General features: G+C 42.9%; 1 protein-coding gene across 5 annotated transcripts in view; it reads right to left on the bottom strand.

Annotated features, from left to right (window-relative positions):
- Positions 1-4,658, bottom strand: part of DCLK1 (doublecortin like kinase 1) — a 292,627-nt gene extending 287,969 nt beyond the window's left edge. For 4 of the 5 annotated variants that reach the window (XM_072976126.1, XM_072976124.1, XM_072976128.1 and 1 more), the window contains exon 1: positions 4,356-4,658. The gene's annotated coding sequence lies outside the window, so the exon portion shown is untranslated. Of the gene's footprint in view, positions 1-4,073; positions 4,131-4,355 lie in introns of those variants that run through there. The other variant, XM_072976125.1, reaches the window with a different exon arrangement.
- Between the last annotated feature and the right edge of the window lie 18,047 nt (positions 4,659-22,705).

The raw sequence follows: 22,705 nt of genomic DNA on the forward strand, positions 1-22,705 counted from the left end.
TTATTGTATTATTAACCCTACTTACAGATGAAGAAACTGAGGCACAGAAAAATCTCTCCAAGTAATACGGTTGAGAAATGCCTGAACCAAGAACTCTGACCCAGGTTTGCCAGACTCTGAGGCTCCCTGCAGGGCCCTGTGCTAATCCTGGTGGTGAGTAGGAAATGGGCTTTCTTATCACTATGGGGCTAAGATACTGCAGTTGTGGTGGGCCAGGAAACCAGAGGGCAGGGAGCATTTAAGAGTCAGACTGTAAGCATTTCACCCAGTGTTTGTGCTCCTCGTGGCCGTACAGAGAGCAAATAGAATCAATCTGTAGATTCGACCAACTTAAAAGAGATTTTCCAACATATTCAATTGAAAAAAATTTTTTAAAGGTGTATTCACCATAACTGACAATGCTTATTTACATTTAATGCTTCAGATGAGATGGATTTTAAAAAGGAGGAAGGGGGGTGGTAGGAAAAGAAGGAGAAGGAAAAGAAGTAGAGCAGCAACAAGAAGAAACAGAAGGGATGGAAGTTACTTCCTCTTTGGAGCACTTGGCCTTTCCTTCCACTAAGGCTCTCTGTCTTTGTGGTTGAGGACATCAGGCTTTTAAAGATGTTGATCCTGACTTGAGAAATGTACTTGATCAACCTCTTTAAGCCTCGATTTCCTTCATCACACATGGGAAAGATATCTACTTCAAAGTCAATGTTAGCTATTAAATACGTTAACATGCATGAAGCACTTAGGGTAGGGTCTAGCCTGTGATAAGCATTAATGTTTTTTATTAATAAATCTGATGTTGCATTCCTAACTCTGTCACAGAAAGAACTGGTAGGAACAGGATCTCCCCCTTCTGGTAAGGGAGGCTCCTGGTGAGCCCTCCTGATTTCCACCTCGCGACCTTCTGAAAGGGACCCCTGCACCCCCACCGTCCCCATCTGACTTTCTGTGGAGCTCAACCATCAGCAGGCTGCTGCTGGGATCAACTCATCCTTGCTCAGGGGTTGATAAAGGCTTGTGCTGTTGGCCCTTGCAGGGGATCTGTGTTTGAACAGGACAATCTAGAAAGTGGGAAAGCCTCAGCATTTGAATGGAAGATGTTTTAATGAGAAAATTCAGTCATGTAGAAATAGAATATGAGGGAAATGGAAAAGTGGGGGCAAGAACCTTATGAGTGCCCCCCAAATCCCACCCCAAGGATGATGTGGCCTTTCTGAGGGTCAGTCCAAACCAACTGAAGTTACCACCAAGCCTCCTTGACATTTCCTTCCCCTCAGTAAACTGACCTCTAATCCACTCAAAGTGGCTAAAAATTCATGCTCCAAAGCTTCATGCATGGCTAGAGCCTATGCACGCCTGAAATGAATGAAGCGGGAAAGGCTCGCGTTTATTGAATGTCTGTAATGTGCCTGACACTATTATGCAGTGATCAATTGTTGTGTAACATGCTAACAATTCTCTTCTAAACCCCATGACAAGCCAAAGAAGGACGTAACATTATTGTGACTGAGGGTAAGGATATGCCAGGGTCCCGAAGTCATAACTGAGGGCCTTGGGACTTGAACCCATTTTCACTCCAACTGACTCTCAGGATGGCCCTCCCTCCTTTCAGACCCGAGCACCGTGTCCTAGAGGCCTAGCCCGCACCCCACTTCCCCCGCCCCCAAGACTGGCCCCTCCTTGCTCGAAAACTAGGGTTTTTAAAGCCTCACTCCTAACTAGCTCTGTGACCTTCACCTCTGGTGAAGACCTTGCTGCAGGGAGACCAGGCAGTGGTCACCAGGCCTCCAGTGTCGTCACCTGTTGACCCTGATGGGGGAGGGGGCGGAGGAGTGAGACGTAAATCTGGAGGCATTATTAGTTCAACGTATTTTTTTCCTCCAAACATGAAAACTACCTCCTGCCACTTAACAACTAATAATAGTCTCAATTTGCACTTTCCAGAAAAAAAGTATACCGTATATAGGTAGGTAGGAAATGGTTTCATTGATTTTGAAGTTAGGTAAATTCATAACAATTATCAGTTGATATCCAATCCTTCAGACAGCTATGAATTGAGTAACAGAACCAATATGTTGCCCATGACATCTAACTGCTCCTATGCTTTTTATTTATTTGTTTTTAAAAGGAGCTCTTTTGTCTTCCAAAAGGGGTATGTGTTTTGGGGGATGACACCGCCAGTACTTAAGTATCTGTGCCATCTCACTAAGCTCTTCAAACTCCATCAATTAAAAAGGCCAGATTGGCTGTTGAAGGTTTTGCTTTATTTTAAAGGTAGTACCCATTCTTCTAACCCTAGGGGCTTCCTCCCAAATCTATACAAACCAAAAAAACAAGCCAGACCTTAGCAAAGGAGGGAACAATTGTGCCACCGGAGTGCAAATCTAGTTCCAAAGGGCTCATGCTGATTCATAATTTGCAAAGACCAAATAATTCAGCAATTGTTGGAATTCCCTTGAGGGGACAGGCTTCTAGAACCAAGAATTCCACACCAAGTGAGAAAAAAAAAAAGATCAATTTAAAATAGAGACAAGTGGATTTTGTTTTATTTTCTTTGAAAATTCCCCAAACTAGATCATATGTTCAACCCAGGCAGGGACCACATCTTTTACCTTCCTTCACTGAGCCTGCCCAAAAGTAGGTAATGATGTTGGTGACAAAGAAAAACCACATTCAAAGTGAAATTATTCTAAGGCCACAGCTGCCATGAAATGACTGTCAAAAACCACACTACACACCCTCATGTTCCAGGTATTATTTGCAGCATCAGAATAGGTGTTTTTCCCTTTGCTTGCCTGGCTCAGCGATTCCATTGGCTTAGTCATGTATCTGAACCAAGAGCCCTTGAAGAAGATGCACTGGGCTTCCATAGGTCCCCACTTTCTGCTAGGAAGCCGGCTAAGGCGCACAGCCACGTGTTCACAGACCATAGGTGACTAAGGGCCTTGGCACACATGCGTCCTGGAACCAAGAAAGGAGCCTTAGCCACAGAGCACACAGACACTTGGGTGGGGAAGACTCGGTCTGGCTCTTATTGGAGATTTTCCTATAAACACTGCCAAACCAAGAAATCAGCGTCTTCGATTGTTCTCTGTGGGAATTCTCACCATTTTGAGGAACCTCTGTGTTCATCCTTCTCTGGATGAGCACAGGAGTTCCTGTTTTAGAGATTCCACAGACACACACACCCCCCAAGAAATAATTGGGCATAAACGCTACCACATCTAAATAGATGCTGGATCTGGAGGCCCCAAGGCCCGTTTTGCCAGTGGGACTAGGATGTAGGTGGATGGACAGGCATGGAGTATAAGGCTCACACGTTCAGAGTGCACGCACCACCCTGGACACAGATGGCACAGGATGCGTGCATATCTTTTACAATGTCCCTGTATATAACCTCCCTCAAAATCCTTTCTGACCCGCATTTCTGTGATAGTTCATACTTAAAACCCTGTCCTACTTTCCCATCGAAAAGAGATATATTTAGAAACATTCATAAAACATATTCACGGAACACCCTGCAGTGTGGCCACTGAACGCGTGTGCACCATAATCTGGACACACAATCACAAGTGCGGAGAGAGGAAGCCGGTCTGAATGAAACCTTTCATCTACTCCAACTCCTTACAAGCATCTCCTGGCCAAATCCAGCAGCGATTCCGAGCAAACCTGGTTTTCAAAAGCAGCCTCTTTTGTGGGGCATTGCGGGGTTGTGCGTGCGCTCCCACTAGGAGGAAAATGCCATTTCTTCTCCGCAGGCTTTTAGCACTGCAGGTACTAATCTGTACATGAGGCAGCCTCGCTGTCCCCGAAGGAACTTGAGACCCTGCAAAGGTACTTGCAACACCCACACTGCGGCCACCCACCACGCACCGACCGCCTCATCCTCAAGCACGCACCACCCTCCCGCACACGGGAAAGCACACACAATAAGAGGCCTGGCCCGGCCACTCCTTCTGGGCGCAGACTTGGTCCTCGCTCCGCGGCCAGTTCTGACAATGACAAACACCTCGCCCAGCTCCTCTGCCCCGGCTCTCCGGCTCCACTAACAACGCGGCGAAAAGCTTGGGGACCCCGCTCACCCGTTTTCAGCCCGGTGGCACCAGACAAAAGAGGCAGGTGCCAGCAGCCCCGGGGCCGCCCGCACACACCGCGCCCGGCCGGGGCCGGGCCGGCCAGGGCAGGGCAGCGCCTTTCGAGGAACGGCGGCCGGGGCGGGGCGGCGGCGGGCCGAGGGGGCGCCCGCCCGGCCCTCGGCGCCCTGCGCTCCCCGGTGCCCCGCGGCTGCGGGAGGAGCGGGCGCTGCGGAGCCCGCGGCCGGCCCTCCCCTCGGCTCCCTTCCCCAGCGAAGGCAAACCACGCACCGGTCCGCGGAGAGACGCCGCCGGGGGTCTTTGTGGCCGCGCTCGGGGCGCCTCCTGGTGCTGTCCTCGCCGGGCTGGGCGCGGCCGGGCTGCGGGGCGGCGGCGGCGGTGGCGGCGGCGGCGGCGGGGCCGGGGCTGGGCGGCGGCAGCGGCTGGAGCGCGGGCGACTCGGCGGCAGCCGCTAGTGCAGGGATGTGCCTCGGCCGGTCCTCATTGAAATGCGGCGCTTCGCACAGCCTCACTCCAGCCTCTCTCCCGAGGAGGGCGGCGGCGGCGGCGGGCGCGCTCCCTTTTCTTGTGGCTCACTCGCTCACACGCCCTCCCCGCTCCCGCCTTCCCCTGCTCCGCGTGCGCGCCCCGGCGCCCCCGCCCCTCCTGGCCGCGCGCGCCCACCACGGCTGCGCCCCGGCCCTCCTCCTCCCCGCGCCCCCCCCCGCCGCCACCTCAGTGCCTCCGGCTGGAGCGGACCCCCTCACCTCCCCGGTCTCCGGGAGTGGGTGTCTGGAGACTGCGGCTGGTCGGATGGCGGGCCTGGGGACCGGGGAAGAGAACGTGGACTGGGTCGGAACCAGGAAACGTGCACGGCAGAGAGGTGGGATGTGTGACCCAGTGGTGAGACCCCCTCTTTCAGGAAAGACAAGGAAACAGTTCCTCCCCCCGACTATACACACATTTCGGTGACCTCATGGCTTGACACCTTTCCCGAAATTATGGGAGCCAATGTGATGGCTCTGTCATGACTTCTTGCCCTGGACACATCTATGCAGCACCTCCTGGGAGGACCATCCTCAGACCCTCCCAACCTACCCACACTAGTGTCACCCTCAGGCCCCCTAATTGGGAAGGACCGGATCTGCGCATAGATCCCACCCCTCATCTCCACTTGACCTCAAGACTTGAGTCCCCCTTGAAACAGTGACCTCTGCTTGGAACTGGATATGTCACAACAGGCCCTTGATAACTTAAAGGCCAGGTTTCGCTAGTGGACACCTTGTGCCTGCCACGGCTGGCGGTCAACGCTGGACAGCCCCGTGAGCTCACATAAGCTTTCCCTTGTGGGGCAGGAATGCTCTCAGAGCCCAGGCGGCTCACAGCTTCCTTCAGGTTTTGCACAAAAGTCCAAGGAGGGGGATGAGGTCTCAGACTTCCATGAAACCTTCGCCTGATTCAGTGGGCAGTCTGCATTTTGGTCCAGTTAATCCCCTGTCAGTCATGTCCCTTGAGACACATATTTGTCCCAAAAACATGTACATACACAAATACACATGTATTTCTCTTCCTGAGCTTACACCTTTCAGTGGAAAATCAATTTTTTTCTCTTGTCAGCTGAGCTGTTATGTATTTGACTACTTATCATTAATAAGAGCTATTCTGAAATACTTTTCAAAGTATTATGTAAATACTAAATAATTACCATTTGTTATAAAATGTAGCTCAAATGAGATGCATGTTACATATTCAACAAGTGCTGCGATACTGATTTGTGAACTACTGAGTAGCCCAGGGGTGGGAGTACAATGAACTCACCAGATTAACTAAATGCAAAGTACTGAGCCTATTCCTTCAAATTCTAATCAAAATGAGGGCCAAGGGGTAAATGTAGAGAAAGTAAGGAGCCACGTGTATTTTGAGAAGGGAAATGAGAATTTCTGTTTATCTTTCCTGTGACAAATGCCAAGTGATTTCTGCCAAAGAAATAAATTTCATCTCCTAACCCCTATGGATATTCTATCAGGATCATGTCTTAAACACTTTGAGTCACTCAACCATCTCTTACCTCTTTCCTCATTCTACCTGGGATATGCAGATAATGTCCAAAGAAACACCTTTGAGTTTGATTCTCGCAGTTGAAAGGTGCTCTCACTAGAAATGACTGAGCATCATAAACCCTTCCAGGATGCCAAGGGGCAACTGACACTTATGTAGATGGGCACACTAAGTAGTCCCCACCAGCCACTACACTCTGGTCATGTTATTTAGTCAGGACAGCAGACTGGTACTAAATGGGACCCCATGATTTGACAGAAGTCACTACAGAAGTGCCTACATTACTTCCAGGGCAGTCTGACATGCCTAACTCCTATTCAATAATAATTCCTAGTTGAAAGGAAACTTGCCCAGGAAACTCCTAATTAAAGTAATTTTCAAAAACTGATGTTACTTCCTGTGCCGATGAAAGTGACTGGAATTAATCCATCCTTTTCTCGAGGAAAATCTGAAGGTAACAGAGATCTCACTCTGATGCGCCGAAGCTAATGCTGTTAAAGCCGAGTGCCCCAACTGCTGCTCCGGCCAGCCGCAGCTCTCATCCTGCAAGATGACAACGGCTGGGACACTGTTCTGCCAGTGGCTCCTCTTAACTGAATGCTTGCTTTTTCCTGTGCTTATTTCATCTTCACAAGAACCATTCCAGGTAGGCAGGACTATCCTCGTCTTACAGATGAAGGAATTGAGGCAGAAGGAGGCTCCCTCATTTGCCTGTGGTCATGTAGCTCATAAATCTCAAGCCCAGCTATTTTTCAAAAGTCCTGTGTTTTAAAATTCAAGTCAGTTTTCCAGTTGCTATGGCCATATGCTTATAAAGCAATACCAAATTCTACTGTGCAGTGTAATCTCTTTCAGAAAACGTAGTCTTTTAATCAATGAATTTATTATTTCGTAACAAGCAAAAAGAACAGCTCTTGCTGTTGTGAGCACTGCTTCCTGTAGGGATGGGTACCATCAGGTGTGTCTGCTCCGAGCTAAACTTTTTCATGTGGACGTTTGCACTTCATGCTGTCACAAAGCTGATGGACTGATGGACAATCTTATCTAAATGGGCTTTTTTCTTTTCTGAAATTAAGTTAAGTTTTCAGAAGAAACCAAGGAAGATAAAGAGAACTAAACAATAATCATTCTTAGTTGACCACGTACCTCTTTTCAGATACCTTTTATTGGCTTCTTCAGAGAAAATATGTTCCGTCATGCAGATTCAAAGAGAATTACACAATAAAAAATCCATTTGAATTCCAATTGAAATTTTATTACAATTAAACAGTAATTTGGGGAAGAGTTGAAATTTTTGCGATATTGTCTTCTGATCCAAGAAGGTGAAATGATTTCCATTTGTACATGAATTGTTTCCTTTCAAAATTATATATGTCTTCACATTTTTTTTTTTAAAAAAGAGCTCTGGGTAGAGTCTGAGGCCAAGCTAAGTGAGCAAGCCTCAGTCTAATTGGTATTTTTTTAAAAATTGAAGTATCGTTGATTTGCACTGTTGTGTTAGTTCCTGGCGTGCAGCATGCTGATTTGGTTACACAAATATATTCTTTTTCATATTCTTTATTCTATCTGTTATGTATCATGTCAAAAAAAGATGCTTAAAAAGTTAAAAAAGAGAGAGACAGAATTACAGAATAAGGGGTATCAGCAGTAAGAGATGCACTTCCCGTTTTTCGCCTCTAGTGGGGGCACTTGACTCTGCCCCATTCATCTCTCTTCAGTTCTCTGGAACCAAGGGCGTGCAGTGCTCTTGGGTTGGGGTACCAGGCATATTTAGTGCCCACCACAATCGTGGGAAACAGATTTGTAGAGTATGATCAGCTTTCTAATTTTCCTTTGTACATCTTCCCGTGGGGTAAAGGCTCTTTCTGGCATTTCCCACACCATTTCTTAATTGCCCCCAGTGACTGAACACTTACTTCTGCCTTCGGCCGGAGGGCAAGAAACTCTGTGAGGAGGGGCCGTGCAGCTTGTCTAGTTTTCACCCCGGGCGTGAATCCTCTCCACAAGTGCTCTTTCAGCCTCCACTCTGTTGCTCCTGAGGGCGGCACATGTGACGTCATGAAGAGAAATGAGATTCTCCTCTGAGAGTCAGGGTAGACCAGGGGATTCTAGACATAATGGATGAGATCTCTAAAACTAATTTTTTAACCTTCTTTAAATTGAAGTATAGTCAGTTTACAATGTTGTGTCAATTCCTGGTGTTCAGCTTAATGTTTCAGTCATCCATATACACACATATATTCCTTTTCATATACTTTTTCATTATAGGTTACTGTAAGATATTGAATATAGTTCCCTGTGCTATACAGTAGAAACTTGTAAACCTAATTTCTTAACTGGCCGTTTCTCTCTGGCTTGGTGCTTCAAACGTGATGTGGGTCCAAGCTACATAAGGTCCTGGAACAGCACAAAGGAGCAAGGTGCCCTCCCTAAGCCGACAGAGAGGCTGCTGGGTAGAGTGGGAAAATATACTCTAAGAATTTGGATACATAAGCTGGGCCTTATGTAGGATTGCAGCCTAAAGTCATACTCCCTGGGGAACTAAAAAAAACCTTCAAGCTCTCAATTCAGCTTTAAATGGTCCCCAGGCACTTAGGTGAAGCAAACTAAATCCTCATTAAAGAAAATCGTCTTTAACCTAGACCCCAAAAGATCACCACTGATAAACTTCCAAAGAATATAGACTTGTGGTTAAAAAATAAATCACAAAATGTATCAGTAAAGAAGGCATCATGAGTATGAACTAGAAAAAGCAGAAGAAAATAGAATTAGAAACAAAATGATTTCTGATAGTGGAGTTACCTAACATAGGCCATAAAAATATACATGCATGTGTTGAAGAAAGGATACAGGTAGCAAGCAAAGAGCAAGGTATTTTTAAAAAGACCAAGAATTTGGAAAAAAGTATCAAAAATAAGTTGTGAAAATTATAAAATTATAAGATAAAATAACTGAAATTAAAATCTGAACAACAGCTTAATCAGATTTGTACAGCTACAGAAAGATTTTGCAAACAGGAAATTGGATCCAAAGAATTAATCCATAATGCAACACAGAGAAATGAAGAGATGAAAGATAGTAAAAGTTGAGTCGTAAATAATAATTTAGTAAAAAGTTAAACAAATATATCTAAATAAAGTCCCAGAAAGAGAGGAGAAAGAGAATAGGAAAGGGAATACTTGAAGAAGACATAGCTTAGCATTTTAAAAAACTAATTAGAAATATACGCCCAGATTTCTGAAGCCAACAAGTATCAAAAACTATGAAAGTAAAATCCACACAAAAACTACTACCAAAATAGCAGAGCACCAAAAATGAAGAATAAGACTTTAAAAGAAGACCAACTACAATTGATCCTCATTGTTCCTGAATTCTGTATTTGCAGCTTCGCCTACTTGCTAAAATTAATTTGTAACCCCAAATCAATATCTGCAGTACTTTGACGGTCATTCATAGTCGTGCAGGGTAGAAAATATTTGAGTTTGTGCACACATGTTCCCAGCTGATGTCAAGTAGAGCCTCTGTCTCATTTCAGCTCTCATAGTGTAAACACGTGTCCTTCTCACAGTCTATTTAGCACCACGCTTCCCCCATTTTTGTGCTCTTTGTTGGTGATTTTGCTGTTGAAAATGCCCCCTAAGCATTGTGCTTAACTACTGTCTAGTGTTCCTGAGTGCTAGAAAGCTGGGACGTGCCTTCCAAGAAAGTCCATGTGTTAGGTTAAACTTCATTCAGCGTTGTTGGCTTGAGTTCAGTGTTAATGCTTGAACAATATGTATTAACAGAAACACATATAAGTGTTATATATTGATCCTTGATGAAAACGTTTAAATTAAAAATTTCTAGTGATGAAGAGGTCTTACATAGTGACAGAAGATTTAACTGATCAAGAACATATATTGGCTATGAGTTGGTATGAACAGAATAACATAATCTCATTAATATAAGGCAAGAACTGACAGAATTATAACAAGAAAATGGGAAAAATCTCAACAAATTTCCAAGTATTGATATCATACAGTCAATATTCTCTCCTACAGTAAAGAAGGAGTAATTAAAGGAAAATTAATTTAAAAACTCTTACATCACAGAAAATTTAACATACTGTTAAGAATACATTGTTTCAAGAAGAAATTACAATGGATTTTAGAAAATACATTAGAAAATGAACTAAACATCTAATTTCAGAAGTTTAAAAGAAAACAACAAAATAAAACCAATATAAGTTTTTTAAAAGGTAAATAAAAGAACCTCTGGTAGGAAAAATTCTAAATGCCTCTCAAGATTTCTGCCTCTTTGTGTACACACCCAATATAATCCCCACCACTTAAGCGTGGGTTGGCTTTGCCTAATCAGGTCAGCCCCTTTTAAAAGAGGATCTGGAGGTCAGAGACAGAAGTTAGAGAGATTCAAAGCTTCAGTGGGTCTCTCCTGTTGGCCCGGAACAAAGCAAATAGCCATGCTGTGAACCATCTATGGGTCCACATGGCAAAGAACCATGTTTGATTGCTCAAAGCTGAAAGTGGTCCCCAGTCACCTGCTAGCAAGAAAATACGGATTTCATGTAACCACAAGGAAATAAGTTCTGCCAAAACCAGTGAACTTGTAACTGACTGTCAACTAAATACAATAAGAGATGAGAACTAGAAGCTTTCTAGTGGGCACGGATGTCCAATTCAGATGCCCAATAAATGGTGGATGAAGACAACTGAAACGATGCAGTCAGCCAGAACTTAGGTTTAAAGCTATTGGGAAAGTGATCCCAGGAAGCAGGAGTGAAGGACTGACAAAAGAACATCTCCTATTTCCACCTCACTTCCCAATTATAGAACATACAACGTAGGAAAGTAAATGCCATGTTTCCCCTCGATGTTTTTTATAGTCAATATAATTGTACAAATATTATTAGGAAGGCATAATTCACCCAAAGACTGAACTGTATTGGCTCCAAATCAATTTACTTATACATTAAATTCTATGTTTGCAACAAGTATCAAGACCCATCTCAGGAGTTCACCTTTATGTGTGAATTATGAGTTTAAGAGAAATTAAAATTAACAAAAGCATTAAAATGTAATGATAAAAGTAACAGTTATTGGCGGGAGGGTATAGTTCAGTGGTAGAGCACGTGCTTAGCATGTGCTAAGGTCCTGGGTTCAATCCCCACTACCTCCATTAAAAATAAATAAATAAATAAATAAATAAATAAATAAATAAACCTAAGTACCTCCCCCCCTCAAAATAAAATAAAATAGTTGGACAAAAAAAAATTTAAGAAGTAACATTTATTAGAAAAAATTGAATCTATTGTATCATAGTCTCAGATCTGAACATTGTATTAATATATTTTCTTTACTACACAATGAAAAAGAGAATTAAAATTTACCGAGGAGCTACTATATGGTAGCCACTTAGTATGTGTTCTCTCATTTAATTCTCACAACAACTTTTTAACATAAGCTTTTTAGCTCCATTTTTACTTATTAAGAAAATTAGGCTCACTATGAAGTAAAGTAACTTTCCAAAGTTCTCATAATTGTAAAGTGGCAGAATAAGGACTTGGGAGCAAATCAGTCCCAAAAGTCAGAGCTCCTTCTACTATACTATTAAGCCTAGAAAATACTTAGAAAGCAAATGCATTTCAGGGAAGATGAATAAAAAGCTAGTAGTTAGGAAAAAACAAAAAAATGTTCCCAAGGGTAGACTACCATAATGAAACTCACAGCTAGAATAGAACAAATATGTCAACACGTCAAGAGAATTTTCCCACAAAGGTTTATTGTATTTGTAAAGGAATTACCAAAACCCAGAAAGCAGGTTGTTCTTTATTTCCTTTTTTCTTAATGTTGGCTGTTGTTGAAATTATATGATTTCATCACATTAGTAAAGACTCAGAATGCTGAATTTGGAACTTGTGCACAGCCTTTATATAACTCTAGAACAAGCTATATAAACTGCAACACTCAGCTTCCTGTTGTCATTTCTTCTCATTACTGCAGTAGAGTAGCAAATAGCCCTGTAAGTCTCCAAGAAGTCAATGTTATTCCTAAAAACCATATAGGCAAAAGGAATTCATTTTCATGACTCTACACAAAACACCACTGATCTTTCTAACTAGTTTCAAAAAATAAAACCTAAGGGAAGAAATAATAAAGATTAGAGATGACTCAAAAAAATAGAAAACATAAAAACAATAGAGAAAATCAATGAAACCAAAAGCTAGATCTTTGAGAGGATCAATAAAATGATAAATCTCTAGAGAAACGCAAGAGAAAAAAGAGAGAAGATACAAATTACCATATCAGGAATGTGAAAGGTGACATCAATACAGATTTTACAGGTACTATAATAATAAGGGGCTGTTATTAACAACTTTATGTCCATAAATCCCACAACTCAGAAGAAAAAGACAAGTTCTTTAAAAAACACAAACTACCAAAGCTTTGTCAAAAAGAAATAGATAACTTAAATAGCCATTTACCTATTAAATAAATGGAGTTTGTACTTAAAAAACCTTCCCACAAAGGAACTGCAGTCCGAGATGGCTTCACTGGTGGATTATACCAAATAATTAAAGAAGAAATAGTACCAGTTGCATACAAACTCTCCCAGAAAACTAAAGAGGAAAAAATATTTCCAAACTCAATCTAGAGACCAGCATTACTCGATTAGCAATTTCTGACAGACTCACAAACAAGAAACCTTGACATCCATATTCCTCATGAATATACATGCAAATTTCTAAACAAAATTTTAGGAAGTCCAACAATATATAAATAGAATCAATCTCATGACCAAGTGGGACTTAACCAAGAATGTAAACTTGACTTTAACATTTACAAATCCAACAATATAATTCACCTTTTTAGGAAAAAGGTTGTAACCATGGAACATTTAAATTGATCCAGGAAAAACATTTGACAAAATCCAACACCCACCGACCCAAGCTGAGTATGTTTCTCGCCGCACTAGGAATAGATGAGAACCTCCTCAGTAGGAAAAAGGGCAGCTACTAAAACCTACAGTTAAGTCACACTTAATGGTGAAAGATTGAATGCTTCCCCCCTAAGATCAGGAGCAAAATAATGATGTCCATGCTCACAACTTTAACATTGTTCTAGAGGTCTAGTTCACTGCCACAAGGCAATAAAAAGGAATGAGTCATCCAGACTGCAAAGGAAGAAGTAAAATGGTCTCTATTCACCCACAACATGATGTAGAGAATTTGATGAAATCTACACAGAAGCTATTAATAAAAGAGTTTAGAAGATCAATGCACAAAAGCCAACTGCATTTCTATATACCAGCAAAAAATGATCACACGCTAAAATTAAATAAACACTTACATTTAATTATGAGTGAAAACTATTCTAAGTAACAAAGTAACAAAAAAACTGTAACAAGGGACAAAGAAGGATGTTACATAATCATAAAAGGAAAAGATAGTCTTTTCAAATGGTGTTGGGAAAAGTGGATATCCACACACGAAAGGACGAAACTGGATGCCCATCGTACACAAGACACAAAAATCAACTCAAAATTTACAAGACTTGAACAAAAGACCTGAAACTGTAAAAGTCCAAGAAGAAAACTTAAGTGGTAAGCTCCTTGACCTCGGTCTTGGCAATGACTTTTTTGGATGTGACACCAAAAACAAAGACAACGCCAAAAATAAACAGTGGGACTACATCAAACTGAAAGGCTTCTGCACAGCAAAGGACACCATCAACAAAATGAAAAGTCAATCTATGGAATATAAGAAAATATAAGCAAAACCACCTATCTGACAAGGGGTTGATATCCAAAATAAACAACTCAAAAGAAAAAAGAATTAAAAACAGGCAAATGACATGAATAGATATTTTCTCCAAAGAAGTTACACACACAGCCAACAAATACATGAAAATGTGCTCAACATCACTAACCATCACAATGAGATACCACCTCACACCTGTTAGGATGTCTTTTATCAAAAAGACAAGAGATAACAGATGCTGGCAAGGACGTGAAGAAAAGGAAACCCTTGTGCACTGTTGGAGGGAGTATAAACTGGCACAGCCACTATGGACAACAGGATGGAGGTGCCTCAAGAAATTAAAAATAGAGCTGTCATATGCTCCAGCAATCCCACTTCTGGGTATTGTATCCAAAGGGAATAAAGCTACTATCTTGAAGACATACCTGTACTCTCATGTTCACTGCAGCATTATTTACAATAGCCAAGGTATGGAAACCACCTAAGTATCTGCTGGCAGATGAATGGATAAAGGAAATGTGAGATACACAAACAAACACACACACACACACACACACACACACACACTTAGTGGAATATTATTCAGTCTTAAAAGAGAAGGAAATCCTACCATTTGCAACACTGGATAAACCTGGAGGGCATTAAGCTAAGTGAAATAGGCCAGAGAAAGACAAATATTTCAGTATTTCATGGCATCACTTATAGGTGGAATATAAGAGGGAAAAAAAGTCAAGAGCATAGGAACAGACAGTAGAATGGTGGCTGCCAGGGGCTAGGGGGTGGGAAAATAGGGAGAGGCTGGCAAAAGGACACAAACCTGCAGTTAAAAGATGAATAAGGTCTGAGGATCTAATGTATAACATGGTGACTATAGTTGATAACACTGTTTAGTATAAGTGAAATTTGCTAAGAGAGTAGACAAGTGTTCTCACACACCAAAAAGGTAAGTATGTGAGGTGATAGGTGTGTTAATTAACTCAATTGTGGCAATCATTTCATAATGTATATGTATATTATCACATTGTACACTTTAAATATATTTTAATCTTGTCATTTATACCGCAATAAAGCAAAAAAAAAAAAGTAAAGAAAAAGAAGAAAAAAAGATGCTGAAAATTTTACTGAAACAGGTAACTGGCAAATCGATCAGTTAATTTTTCCTGACGTTGAAGAGGATACTGCCAGGTGGAAACAGCACATGAAATTGCTACTGATCTTAGTCTGAGAAACTTCCTTAACTTGTGGAGACAGACGGATGTTCAGAAAGGGACACAAATTTAAATAGCCTGTTTAAATGCTTTCTATGACAACTTAGGAAGCCAAGGGTAACTGGCCCAGGGCACCCAACCTGTTAGGAGTAACTAGTGTGGCTGTCTCCCCGGCCTGGCTGTAATCCTACTTCTGTCATCGTCTCCCTGGTCAGCAAAAAAAGAAAAAAATAGAGAAAAAACAGAGAATGACCCTACAGCCAGGGTGGTAGAGAAAGAAGTAATTCTTCCCTGGAGCAGTGGTTTGCTGAGCTGTAACTCTCCCGGGCCCAGGGGCAGGAACTGAACTTTTAACAACCTTTGGTTTCTAGATACAAAAGCACAGTGTGCAGGGAATTTCCACGTTGACTCACAGGCCACTCATAGAGCTGGGGCACGTGCCTCCCACATGGCTGATGGACCCAATTACTAATCACTGGCCCCCTATCAATGACAGCAGGGGGTGGGGTGGGGGGAGACGCTGGGCGCCCAGCTGTCAGGCCCAAGGGCAGAAGTCATGACAGAGTCTCCCCAGAGCAGGAGGGAACTTCCAGTGTCAGCGCTGCAGCCTGGTCATGCCCCCCAGCCCAGCACTGAGCGTGCCAGCAGGCTGGCAGGATCCACAGCCTGGCTGGTGGGGAGGCACTGTAACAACCACATGCCGCGTCTCCCCCAGGCTCCCCACGTGCCCACCCTCCAACCCTACCAGGGCCTCCTCCCGGCTCCTTCTAACTCAGAACTGGGCTCCACAACAGCTGCTCATCTCCCTTGAGATGCAAAAGGTCTAAGTGAATAGGAGAAGGGATTGCATATTCTATGCAGGAATTCACACCCAAGCATAATTTTCACCACGTGATTGGATTAGGGGACTACAGAATGCCCAAAGCCTTGTAAATAAATAGCTATGGGGGTTTAAACTGTCAAAATAAGTTATGACCTTCCTGACCCCACATAACATTACACCTATGTTTTGAAGAAGTGGGGAGAAAAAAGCCCTTCATGACTATCTTAGACTCCCAGTCATTAGGTCTATTAATTTGCTATTTTCTTTCTCATCAATACAATTGGCTTCACCGTGTGCTTCCCTGGGAAGCTTTTGTAATTAAGGGTCTCTGGAACTTGGAGTGGATAAAACAGTCAACGCCAGCATGAAAAACCTGAGTTACGAGAAGACACACCCCTGTTAAAAAAAAAAAAGGTTTTAAATTCCAAAATTTCCCAAATTACCATTTTTTAAAACCAGCGAAGGAGGAATTTGTAGTGGAAAAGCAACACTGTGCTGCTGGTAATGGATGAATATTTGATCTTAATCAATCTCTCAAACTTCAGCTTTCCATTTTAGGTTCTGAAAAAACACCTTCTAGAAATCTTGACTTTGCCAGCTTGCCCACAGGCACTGCAGCAGGTGCCTAGGATCAGGCTGCCCATAGGGAAGGGCCAGACCTCTTTAGGGAGGAAGCCTCTGAACAGTGGCCTGAATGAAATAAGTTAGCCGAGCAAACCTGGGGAAGAAAAAGCTTCATTCAGAAAGAACTGCAGACAGAGTCCTCGAGGTGGGCTTGTTCAGGGAACACCCAGGTGACCACTGGGACCGGAGCAGGGCGATGGAGGGGAAGAATTGTTCAAAATGATGTGGGAAGGTTGCAAGGACTGCAGTCACACGAGTTCTCTCAGACGCATAGTAAAGCACGGGATGTTCACCGAGTGAGATGAGAGGCCACTGGAGGTATGCAAAAGGATGACATCTGATTTGATTATTTAAAAGGTCACCCGGCAGCTGCGTGAAAAACCAGGTTGTGGAGGGACAGGGGTGGAAGCAGGGAGACCACTTAGAGGCTGGTGCAATAACCTGGTGGGGAGATACTGGGGTGAAGTGGTCAGCTGCTAGTAACGTCATGTCAAGCAGATGGAGGGTGTGAGAGAAAGGGAGGGGTCAAGGATGACTCAGAGTTTTCCAGCGCGGAGAGGAACGGATTTGTTTTTCACTAAGAGAGAGGAAGAGGAACGGTTGGGAGAAAGGTAATCAAGAGATCAGCTTTTGTTTCGCTTTAACCCCATCCTCTCTTTAATGCAGTCTTTTCACACAGTACATCAACTAGCCCCCAGCCCTTTTGACCATCTTCTCCTTTGACCCTATACGACTCCTCCCGCCAAACCTCTCCCTTTCATAATTATTCTGCATCTTCTTTATATTCCCATTATGCTGGAAAATTTTGCCAAACATTACTTTCAGAAGTTGGTATCATAAAAACATTGGGATTTTTCTTTATCTTGGTCACCAGCCACTGAGAATCACTGCTCTCACCTGAACAATGAATTCCTGTCTTCTATGCAGGCTAAGGAGAAAGGGAGAGACCTTTAAGCCCTTTTAGGCCAGGAACTTTCTGCTCCTGCAGGAGGGTCAGGCTGGAGAGAAAGGCCCCAGGACGCTTCCTGGGAAATAGGGATAAACACCTCCCTCATCCGATCTCCTCGTGGCTCCCTGGCGTCACTGTTCGATCAGATCTCACCCAGGTTTGCTGTGAAAATGGTGGCCGCGATCAGCATGAGGTGTCGCGAGTAGCTTATTACTAACAGTAAGGAGAAGCTTGCATATTATTTATTTTTTAAAAAGTGAATTGGAGCCAACTAAAATGTGTTCCTGTATTACTGTCACTCTCCTTTGCATTCTAGACAGAGAACAGGGTGCAACTGCCGCTGGCTCTGTGTGGGGAATGTCAGAGAATCTTGAGCATCCCCTTGAGAGAAAAGGTGAATGGCAGCCACTGTGTGGTCGGCAGAAAAGAGACTGAGGGCTGCTGACTTAGCTTCGTAAGGACAGCAGTGTGCAGGGACTTGGAAGAAACAGAGGATACCCTCCCTGTCTTTGCAGACCTGGAAATTGTATTCGAGACGCCAGACGTAAAGAGACAAAGGCCAGTCTATTGCTAGCATTTCCTACATCGTGGGCTGCTGTGTTCATAGACCTGCTGCTACTCTGTCAGTGATCACCCTCTCCTCTCTTAAAACCCCCTATCCCCCACCTCCACACACACACAGGAGCAGCGGCCATCAGCAAAGGCACTGACTGGTGCCTTGAGCAGGCAAGGAGTGGAACAAAGCAGCCTGAGGAAGAAGCAGTGGCAGCTGCTTACCCAGTAGGATTTGTGGGGAGTGAGCTATTGGCACAGAACTTACTCGGCCCCACAGGCCTCAGATGGGAACAACAGCATCACCACTGCTGACAGTAATAACAGCAGCTAACACACAACACATGGTTCCTGTGCGCCGAGCCCACGCGCTCATTTAATTTTACTGCAACCTTGAGAGGCAGGTCCTATGAACTTCACTTTCACAGATGGGGAAACCAAGGCACAGAGGGGCAGGGTAACCTGTTCCTCGTCACCCACTGGTACATGATGGAGGTTGGACTTCATGGGCAACCTGGCTCCAGACTCTCGTTTGAATCACTGTCAGAAGATGCAGGCAAAGGAACTGTCTCCAGTAGGTTGGTAGAAAAAATAAACATCGAGCAGTCGGTGTCGAGACAGCAACACCCAGGCTTTTGGTTACCTTAGCAAGACCATACTGGGGGCAAAAACTTGTAGAAGTGGTTTACGAGAGAATTCAAGACAGGAATTTGAGCCAAAAAGTAAAACCTTTTTGAAGAATTCTGCCCCAAAGGGGAGCATTTCTTTAAAGGTGGTAGAAGTGGAAAATAAAGTAAGCAAAAACAAAAGGCCCAGGTATATGCATTAGCAGGAAGTCTTTGACTGGTAAATAAGTGGGAGGATTGTATTTGGTACACCTCTCATCTTTGAATATCAACATTGCATGAGGCAGGCCTCCAGGTTTCCCCACAAAAATACACATCAGTGCCACTACCCTGGGCAGAGAAATGCTCTGATATTATTTGTCATGTTCCTAGAGGTACTTACTTTCACATATTAACCTTTTTGGTGAGAACTTGAAAAAGTTCTCTCTTAGCAAATTTCAGTTATACAATGTGGTCTTATTAGTTAATATTCACCATGCTACACGTGAGCTCCTCAGACCATATCCATCTTCTAACTGAAAGTTTGTATCCTTCTGCCAACCTCACCCCCATTTCCCCCACCCGCAGGCGACCACTCTTCTACCTTCTTGTTCTGATGAGCTTGACACTTTTTTAGACCCCACATTTAAGTGATACCTCCAAGTATTTGTCTTCCTCTGTTGGCTTATTTCACTTAGCATAATGCCCTCCAGGTTTATCCACGTTGTCATAAATGGCAGGAGTTCTTTTTTTAAAAAATGAATACTATTCCATTGTGTTTGGGGACAGGATTTAGGGGGGTAAATATACATATGTATATATCTATATACATTTGTATATTTGTGTGTGTATGTATATGTATGTGTATATATACAGATATACATATATGTGTGTGTGTGTATCCCTCACAGATATAGCCAAGGTATGGAAACAACCTAAGTAGTTTGATATAGTCGTTAGATACAGATACAGACATCTCACATCTTCTCTATCCATTCACTGTTGACAGACACTTAGGTTGCTTCCATTCCTTGGCTATTGAGAATAATGTTGCAATGAACATGGGAGTACAGACATCTCTTCCAGATAATGACTTCATTTCCTTTGGGTATTTACCTAGGAGTGGGATTGCTGGATCATATGATAGTTCTATTTTTAAGTTTCTGAGGAACTACCATACTGTTTTCCATACTGGCTGCAACGATTTCCATTCCCACCAACAGTGCACGTGGATTCTTTTCTCCACATCCTTACGAGCATTTGTTATCCCTTGTCTTTTTGATAATAGGTATCCTAACAGGTGCACGTGTACCTCTCATTGTGGTTTTGATTTGCATTTCCCTGACAATTAGTGATGTGGAACACTTTTTCATGTACCTGCTGACCCTTTGCATATTTCCTTTGGAAAAAGGTCTATCCAGATACTTTGCCTTTCTTTTAATTGGGGTATTTATTTGCTCTTGAGTTGTATGAGTCCCTTATATATTTTGGTTATTACCCCTTATCAGATATGGTTTGCAAATATCTCCTTCCATTTAATAATCTGCCTTTTCGCTTTGTTGATGGTGTCCTTTGCTGTGTAGAAGCTTTTTAGTTTGATGTAATCCCACTTGTTTATTTTTGCATTTGGTGTCAAATCCAAAAACGCATTGCAGAGACCAATGCTGAGGAGTTTACCCCCTGTATATTCTCCTAGGACTTTTACAGTTTCAGATCTTATATTTAAGTCTTCAATGCATTTTGAGTAGATTGTTGTGTATGGTTTAAGATAGGGGTTTGTCATGTTCCTAGATTTAAAATCATCCAAGACCAGCCCCATTTTCTGTCTAGGGTGCTGTGAAAACTAACATGGAACCAAATATTTGGAACTCAGTAAAAGTGTTAAAACTTCCATTTCAAAAGCTGAGAATTTTCAGGACCAAGAAAAAAATGTACAGTCATAGCTGAAGACCCAACCACAGGTAATCCTTGGTTTCAACTAAGTCATCTGAAAACATCTGTAACGTAGAAAGCAAATCTTTGTGATACCATAAATGCTAAGAGTAACAAGAATAAATGTAAATAATACGCAAAATCATACAGCTGAGTAGTGTGTTATTGGATCTCCAATTATATCTGTCCAGGCGAATCCAGTTTCCACACTGCCTATCACTCAGCTTTTGGTGAGTTACTACTATCCTGTTCTTCCCCCTTGGAACTGAAATGAGTTTGATTTTCTAGCCTTGAGTTTACGTTCTGTTTGATGAAGTATTACTTTTAAGACCCACAGTTGCAAAATATTGACAATGTCTATTTATTCCCAGCCATAAATTATCCTAATTTTGAAAATTTACAGTTGCTTCCAAAGGCTATTTTTGTTGTGAAGGTGTTAATTATTTTCTGGACCCAAATTGCCATAGCCGGCCTAATTATTGCAGATCCAACACTGAGCTCGGTTTATTATTGCTCCTTTGATTTAGCTCCACTGGGGGACTGACCTAAAATGCCTTTTCTTTTTAAAGCTGAAGAATTGAATAGTGTGACTGGATTGTTGCAGTAGCGCTCTATCCAGTCTCTCTGGTTTCATGTTCGCCCTCACCCTCTAGCCCACAGTCTGTTCCCAGGGTAGCAGTCAAGTGAACCTTTTAGTGCAAAAATCATGTGATGTTCCTCCTCTGTTAAAACCTTCCGAAGGCTTCATTTCACTCAGAAAAAATGAAAACATCCTTACCTGGACTTCTCAGGCCCTTGTGATCTGACCTCTGCTACCTACCACACCTTGAGTGAACCTCACCAACATAATGTTGGGCAAAAGAAAATACGATATACGGCATTATTCCAAAATAATTTTTTCAAAAGCAGGCAAAGCAACGTGTTAAAATAACAGTAGTTATTTTGAGGGAGGAGGGGATGGTAGTAAGTGGAAGAGGGAACAAGATTTCTGGGATGCGGACAGCGTTCTGTTCTTGAACTGGGGGTTGGTACCTGGCGTGTTCACTTTATAGGTCATTGAGTTGTATACCTTGTGCACCTCCCAGCAGGTTACTTATACTCCAGTAAAAATACTTACCAGAGAGAAGATAGGAGGTGAGGAAGTGAAGATGGAAAGTATGAAACAGTTCTTTCAAGAAGCTTTCCTCTAACAGAGAACAGAGAAATGGAGAATTAACTGGAAGAAAGTGAAGTCAAGTCAAAGGAAGACTTTTTGGTTTGGTTTGGTTTTTTTAAATGGGAGATCTTAAGGCATGTTTACTGCGCTATGGGATCCCCCCTGTTTAAAGGACTATCCAGTGTTCCAGACGGAGACGGGGCAAGTGCCAGAGGAACCTCCTTGGGTAGTCAAGAGGGGGTGAGACTAGAAGGCAGCGGGGTACGAAGGATTCTGCTGGTAACGGCTGAATTCTGTAAGAAGAGCCTGGGTTCCGGGTAGGGTGGGAGACTGGGTCCAAAGAGCAGGTGTCAAGAGCGACACTGGTGGGAAAGTAACATCAGAAGCTTAGACTTCTGGCGGCCACTGTACTAAAAGGCAGGGAAGGAGTGACGGGAGCATTAGTCTCTGTGGCCTTTTCGGGGAAGATGGGCAGTCACTTCAGATTAGAACCTCTTTGAGGATTGGTTTTGATTTGTAGTGCAAGGGCATCTTGTGTTGTGACAGTAGGAAGAGAACACAGTGGCCTCCTTTATGGTCCTCATGTCACCTCTGGAGGAGGACAAAGTCTTCAACTTATAATGAATTCCTAGATACAGAATTGTGGAATTCAAGGGATGTACGAAGAGGTGATGCAAATTCAAACCCCTTTCCACTTGTATGACAGTCTGCCCCCACCCCCTTGCCAACACTGTGTTAACATTTATAACCCCTGCCCAATCTAGTAGGCGAGAAATAGCTCACTGTTTCATCAATGATTATTGAAAACGTCTTTTCATGTATTTACTTCTCTTATGTTTCTTCTTTATGAAATGCTGCTCATGACCTTTGCCCCTTTTTGTCTCTGGTTGCTTGTCTTTTCCTTATTGACTTAAAGAGTTCTTTGTATATTAGGGAAACAAGCCATTTGCCAGTCATATAGAAAATACGGGTGTGTGT

Source organism: Vicugna pacos, chromosome 14 (genome assembly GCF_048564905.1).
Source record: "Vicugna pacos chromosome 14, VicPac4, whole genome shotgun sequence".
Taxonomy (NCBI): Eukaryota; Metazoa; Chordata; class Mammalia; order Artiodactyla; family Camelidae; genus Vicugna; species Vicugna pacos.